The sequence below is a fragment of the Protopterus annectens genome, chromosome 3.part1 (assembly GCF_019279795.1).
Source record: "Protopterus annectens isolate FY-2018-M chromosome 3.part1, PAN1.0, whole genome shotgun sequence".
Taxonomy (NCBI): Eukaryota; Metazoa; Chordata; order Ceratodontiformes; family Protopteridae; genus Protopterus; species Protopterus annectens.
In genome coordinates this window covers 67,915,814-67,923,313 of record NC_056732.1, presented here as the reverse complement: position 1 = coordinate 67,923,313, position 7,500 = coordinate 67,915,814, and the positions used below count along the sequence as shown (strand labels likewise).

Here is a 7,500-nt window from a genome sequence, read left to right as displayed (position 1 = left end):
GAGGGTTGTGGCTGACAAAGTTTGTAGATGACTGCAAACTAGGCGCCATAGTCGGTACACCAGCGGACACATACATCCTACAAAAAGGCCTCACAGAAACAGACAACTGGTGCTGGAGTCATGGCCTTAAACTAAATGCCAAAAAATGTATAGTCATCCCCTTTGGGAAAAACAAAGTACCCACAAATTATCACATAGACAGCAACCCATTGAATATGGAAAAAGTAATCAGAGACCTAGGGACCCAAGTCGACAGCGACCTCTCATTTGACACCCACGTTGCCAAAGTGGTTAGAAAAACATTTTACCTTGCACACCTTATCATGAAGGGATTCACATCCAGATCCAAGGATGTCATTGTACCCCTATACTCCTCCCTCATCAGACCCATGATTGAGTACAATGCCCCATTTGGTATGTACCTCACCCAGCATTTGCAACAGCTGGAGAGACCACAAAAGTACCTCACCAAGAGGATCAAGGGTCTCCAACGTATGTCTTATTCTGCCAGACTAAAGAAACTCCAGCTCTATTCAGTAGCATACCGCCTGCTCAGAGGTGATCTCTGCTTGACGTACAAGGCCATGTCCAATCAGGAACTGATGGACATGCTCCACCTCAAAAAAATCCAAATCCATCAGAACCACGAAAGCTAAAGACTTAAACCTGAATAGGACATGCTGGAGGGATAAATTCATAACCCAGAGGCTTCCCATTCTCTGGAACAAGATCCCAGTTCATGTTGGACAGAGCCCCTCACTGACTCTCTTCAAGAGAAATCTTGATGAGTGGATGGGAGATCATAAGTTTACCCCAGGGTCACATCTGTGTCACTACTAGACAGGGGCACAGTAAACTAATTCTATTATATAAGGGGACCTTCACTGTGTCACTACTCGACAGAGGCACAGTATTCTAAATATATTCTGTACATTTTGTACCATTTTATGGGGTGGCAAAAGCCACATCACTATGGCTAGGCTTACAAATGCCCCAGGGCAGATAGCCTAGTACTAAACTATGAAACTATGAAACTATGATGAGACTTCCCTACCTCACATTTCAAGCATCTCTGCATACTGTACAGAACTACTTTAGAGTGTAACATGCACTTGACTTATACCCATATTGCTAAGAATAAAAACTTTTTTTTTAGCTTACAACCAAGTCTTTAGCTCCTTTATTATCCTTCTAAACATTAATGACAAAGTAGGAGTTATACTTTAAAGTCTTCCCTCCAGTTTAACACAGTCCACAAAATCTTCCTACACCCCCCCCCCCCAGTTCACATGTCCAAACTGCATCGTATGGAAAAGGCACATGACAGTACATACTTTTATTTCCTATTTTTCTTGCTGGCCTTCATCATCATCGTCTCATCCTCCCAACACCAGTCTCTGAAGTCCAATGTACTCTTGCTTTTCTAGTTTGCTCCTGAGCTTTTTTTCTGTCACTCAGTCATTTTCATTTTGGAACACAGGGAACAAGGTTTTACTGCCAAGTTCTGTCTATGGGCTGTGTCATTATCAGGGGACTGAGATGCAGAAGCCCCTTCAGCTTGCTGGCTCACTTTTTGCTGGTTAACTTTTTTATTTCCTCCTTTGCCTGTTCTGCATCCAAAGCTCTCTTTTCTCCTTTAAAAAATATTCTGAAGACAGATGGATTTCACAACTTTAGTCCTGCATTTGCCTCTTGATAAACTTGCTCCTCTTCTGCCTGGAGTATAGTGAATAATCCATTTCCATAAACATTCTGGTGTTCCTAATTAGTAATACTTTACCTTTCTGCCATAGTTTTGTCAGGAGCAGCTCCTTTTGCTAGTGTATGTGCATCTTTACTACTGTAGGTCTTGGCTTCTTTCATATGACCATATTTGCAGCACCTTTTTGGTTAACAAATCCAGCTGTGGAATAATATTCCAATTTCTTATTTGTTCTTTCATAAAATTTATGCAGTGTGTTCCTTCCAGTTTATTTGGTACAGCAGAAAAATCTCAGGTTTTCTTTGCGTGTTGTCTTGTAGCTATGCTATTTTTTTAAACTATTCTTAAGAAGACTTCTATTTAGCCAGTCTTCCTTTATTTCATCCTCCAATTTCTGCACTATTAGCAGCTCATTTAAATAGCTACTTAAAGCTTCTGTTCTTTCCAACCTTTTCTCATTTGACTGAATGTATTACTCCAGAGAGTCTCGCTTACTTTTAAAACACATCTAAATGGAATTGGTTTATTTTTTTCCTCTACTTTACTGGAAGCCATATCCTGTACTGAGACTGAAACCTGCACTACTTTTTGCTGAACAGCTGCAAGGCTGTTCCCCACCAGAGTTTTTTCCCTCTTTTTTTTTTTAAACTGTTTTTCTTTTAAGATTCTCCAGATTTCTTATTTGCTGACATCCAGGCAGTGTGGCGGCTGACCAGTAACGATTTTTTACCCAAGTAAATTATTTTTAATGGCTGTTTTCCAATTTTTCTGTTTTCACATTTTGAGAGCTGTAATCTACCGGGTGATATGTGTGCAGCCATCATGAAAGTCCACCAGTACATGATCCCTTCTAGTAAAAATTCCTTAAACGTGTTATACTCACTAAAAGCTAAAATAATTTAAACGTCACACACTGCATACACAAAGTACGGAAACACACCCACAAAATCAATCACAAGCCCCACAAGGCCAAGACCAGACCGGGGGGGGGGGAACGACAACAGTAAATCGATAAAACACAGGCCATACTTTCTGTTCTCGTCCATGTAAAAAAAAGTTTTACACTGCCCACAGCAAAGATACAGGACATAGCAAAGGCTCAGGAATATGTTAAAATAGATGCATTTTGAATATGCAGTGTTAACTAGGGGGTAGATGCCCCACCTGAAAATCCAGAGCAACTTGCTAAATAAGGAAGACAGTAGATAACAATTTAACTTATTACTGTTTTTTGTTTGTCCTAGGATATTAAATGATATGCACTGGTACCACAATGTATATTTTCTGTCTTCTTTGCAGTCACTGTACACTCATCCAACTGTTTTCCTTTAGTAACAGTAGAGTGGAAGTTGAACAACATGATTAAAAAAAAGAATAATAAGGGTTAGCAGCTTTGTGCAAATAAGCAAACATATCTCTGAAAACTAAGGGTTTAGTGATGGGCATATTTAAAACCACTTTAGCAGAAAAAGAACTGGGTTAATATAATGGCTGGCTGTTCTGTACTTGTGTTTTGTTTCCAGTAAACTGGAAGAAGAATAATGTGAGGTGAATTCTTATTCCTGGATAACAATTATATTTTATTTATTGGCAGGTAGGGTCCATTTTGTATCTGAAATTTGGCTAAGATGAATAACAAAGATAAACTACTTTTGGATACGCAGCCCCAGGTTAGTAAAACAAAACTTTACATTGTACACATATTTATAATTAGCCAAATGACTCGAGTTGATGTAAACTGCTTAAATTGATGTAGGTAACCAGTAGGAAAATGCCAAGCTGTTTAATCCAATGCATGTGTTACATCTACATGCACCATCCTTAGATTATTAAATGTTTTCAGAGTAAAAAGAATCTGCCCAATGTTGGCTATTGGCTAACTATTAACTAGTTGAAGCAATCCACTGCAAACTTTCACCCAGAGATGATGATTGCCATGGTGCTTCACTTCAGCAAATACTGGGGTGTTGATCGACCTTACAGTGGTGAATTTTAGCTACATTGTTGACAGTAATAGTAAGTAAAGTAACATATTTCAAGTTTGTTTCAACACAAATATACATTAGCCATGCTCAGGTATTCCAAATTAATTCACACTATTCCTGTAAAGTCAAATTAAAGACTCTTTAAAAATAAACAGATTATAGCAAAGGCACTTTTATCTATAGAAAGCCCCCCACCCAACCAGTAGTTATAGTCACTTTGATGACTGTGTACACCATTTATTGTTATCATAAAATAAATTACTTGTACTTTATTAGTAGCTTTGGATGAATTATATGAAGTTATATAGATCACTAGCATCACACCAAGAAGCCCACACATGTGCAGCTCAGGTTAATCAGAAGGGTATTTATGATGACAGCATAAAAAATATTTACCACTTGATAGCATATGCTAAGTCAATTTGAGCAATGTCTGCAGAAGTAATAGTATTCTAAAAAATACCACATTAATAACAGTTATTACTAATGTCAGTGCTGCTGGGAAATTACTCTGCATTTCAGTGCTTCATCTACAAATGTGCTGCCTGCAGTCCTTGAAGAATAAGTTGTCTAAGCTGCATCAAAACTTGGTGTGTTGATAATATTGCCATAACATTTCCTGAAATAGATCAGCTATGCAAGAGAGAATGATGAGCAAAAGCCAACCACAGCTTCATTGTTAGTTAAGTATAACGTCCAGGAGATAAGTAAGGGAATAACCCAGATTCCCAATTGCAGCAAAGCACTGATTGATAAAGTGACTTGATCAACATTACACAACGGCTATATGACAGTGTAAAGATTCAAACCGTGTACCCTTGGCACAGGAAGGAGCTCATTAACAAGATGGATCTTTCGTCCTCTGTACTAACTGCCAGAGTAACAGTTCTTAACTGAATGATGAAATCTTTTACAACCCAATCTTGTAGAAAAGACTGTATCACAGTCATACCCAACAATGACTACATAATGGATGGTGAGCAGATGGTTCTGATAGTCACTTCAAATAATGCAGACTATACTTATCAGACAGATAACAACCCTTTCAAAGTTGGTGGTGTTTATGAAGAAGGCACTGTAAAAATGCATTAATAGCCTGCAATATATTTAGACTATATTATGTAACAAATGTCTATTAATGGATTAATTCATCATTTAGTGCAATGAATAAAGCAAAACAACTAAAACAATGTAGAAGTTGCAGCAACTTTTGTTCAGTAACCAATAAGTCAACAAAAAATCAGAAATATTACTGCATGCAACATAGTGTTTGGGGGGATGCATGTTTACAGGACATCAACGTTTCATTTTTGACCTCCCAACATCTTCCGTGTCGTCAAGAATAGTTATCGCCTTTTATATAAAGCAGTACAAGTTTGACTTAAGCAAATGGCAGATAATATTGTATTTCTTCAGAATATGCCTCCAGAGTCAACAGAACTGGATCATGGTCAAATGAGGTCCCATGCAGGGAAATAAACCAGGTCCCCACCAGTCATACCAATATCCCATTACAGGTCCCCACCAGTCATGTCAGTATCCCATTACTTGGCTGTCTCTCCCAGTTACCATAAAACACATCTAGAACATGTCAGTTTGCATACTATTTTCCTTTTACTTTTACCTTTATCACAGAGATTTGAATTTAATTTAAATTGAAATCTTTTGTTTCAATTATTACAGCAAAAACACTGCTGCGGTAACGTTGTCGGCTCAGAGTAAGACTCTGTCCGGTTCAATTCTCAGCTAGAGCATCTTCTGTGTGGAGACTTGCGTGAATGGGTGTACCTTCATTGAAGGTTGTGCATCAGGCCTGGCAAGCCGGTACGTAAAAATCAACTGCCAATCATTAGCGGACCAGAGTTCCGCTGTGGCGACCCCTAACCGGGAAAAGCCGAAAGACACAAATAAACAATTACAGCAAAGATGCTAAAAGCCATTTTCTAAACAAACCAAAACACTCTCACATTGAAAACAGACTTAGCATGAGAACCAATAAACATCTCTTATCTTGAAACCAGTGATGACTGAGAATGCATCTGGTAACCAATTAAATTACGAAACACACTGAGATTCACAGCCAGATAGCTGCTATTTCTTCACTGTAAGCTATGTGAAGGGTGCAGGAATTGACAAATGTGTAATGCATTTGGTAACAGTCTGGTTAACTCAAGTGTCCCTTTCTAGGGACAACCCGGGAGGACTGTCTGGTGAAGTGACTTAGTCAAAGACACACACTAGACAAATGAAGTCTGTGGGAATCAAACCGTGCACTACAGGAAGCAGCTCATTAACAGCTAACAGCCTTACTCATCTAAGTAGCTGACAAATTACTGTAGTCCAGTAAAAATTAATTTCAGGACACATGTCTGCAAAACAAGCTAAATTAAAAATGTGTTTGAGTTAAAATATTAAAAGTAAACTCATTCATTCCTATTTATTTACAGCCAAGTAATAAACAGACTATCAGCAGTCAACAAAAAAGGAAACCAAGGTTCATACCCTAAGAACATGGCTCATAGGATGAACCTTTATGTACCCTATGGCTCATAGGATGAACCTTTATGTACCCTATGTCTGGGGTGCAGAAACCAAGCATTTATATATATATATATATATATATATATATATATATATATATATATATGTGTGTGTGTGTGTGTGTGTGTGTGTGTGTTTATGTTTATATATATATATATATATATATATATATATATATATATATATATATATATACTTGAATTTCGCGAACTTACATTTCACCGAAACGTAAGTTTGCGAGCTTATTTACGTAAAAGTACGTTTTGCCGAAAATGCACTTTCGTATAAATACAGCTGTCAAGAAAGAAAAGAGGTGAAAACATGCAGTTTGCATGTATCCTTACTTGTACATCAACGTTTAGTGTTGATGTACAAGTAAGGAAGTTATTGTTGAGATCGTGGTACAGTGGGGTTGAGGGAATATTCTCTTTTCCCCACTGTAGTGCGATCTCGGAGTGAGACTGTTAAAGTAGGGGGGGGTGGGGGCACAGTCCCCCACATGGGGGGGGGCCCTGCATAAATGTGTTTAAACTGTTTTTTTTTTTTTTTGCTGGATTTATGCGAAAGTGCGTTTTCGATTGAACGCACTTTCACGTAAATCAGCTCGCAAATTTATGTTTGGTTGAATATACATGTGTGTGTGTGTGTGTGTGTGTGTGTGTGTGTGTGTGTGTGTGTGTGTGTGTGTATATATATATATATATATATATGTATATATATATATATATATATATATATATATATATATATATATATACACACACACACACACACACACACACACATGTGTGAATATATATATATATATATATCTATGTGTGTGTATGTATGTGTATATATATATATATATATATATATATATATATATATATATATATATATATATATATATACATATACATATATATATATATATATATATATATATATATATATATATATATATATATATATATATATATATATATATATATATATATATATATATATATATATATATATATATATATATATATATATATATATGTATATATATATATATATATATATATATATGTGTGTGTGTGTGTGTGTGTGTGTGTATATATATATATATATATTGTATATATATATATATATATATATATATATATATATATATATATATATATATATATATATTTCTATATATATCATCATCTTCTTTCGGCGTTTCCCGTTAGGGGTCGCCACAGCGGATCACCTGTTTCCATTTCTTCCTGTCCTCAGCATCTTGCTCTGTCACACCAACCA

At 36.5% G+C, this 7,500-nt stretch overlaps 1 protein-coding gene across 4 annotated transcripts in view; it reads left to right on the top strand.

The window, feature by feature from the left end:
- The window catches only part of ZHX1 (zinc fingers and homeoboxes 1), a 496,423-nt gene that overhangs the window by 106,239 nt on the left and 382,684 nt on the right, over positions 1-7,500 (top strand). For 2 of the 4 annotated variants that reach the window (XM_044066582.1, XM_044066579.1), the window contains exon 2: positions 3,297-3,372. The exons of the other annotated variants lie outside the window; for them this stretch is intronic. The gene's annotated coding sequence lies outside the window, so the exon portion shown is untranslated. The remainder of the gene's footprint in view (positions 1-3,296; positions 3,373-7,500) is intronic. 4 annotated transcript variants of the gene reach the window in all.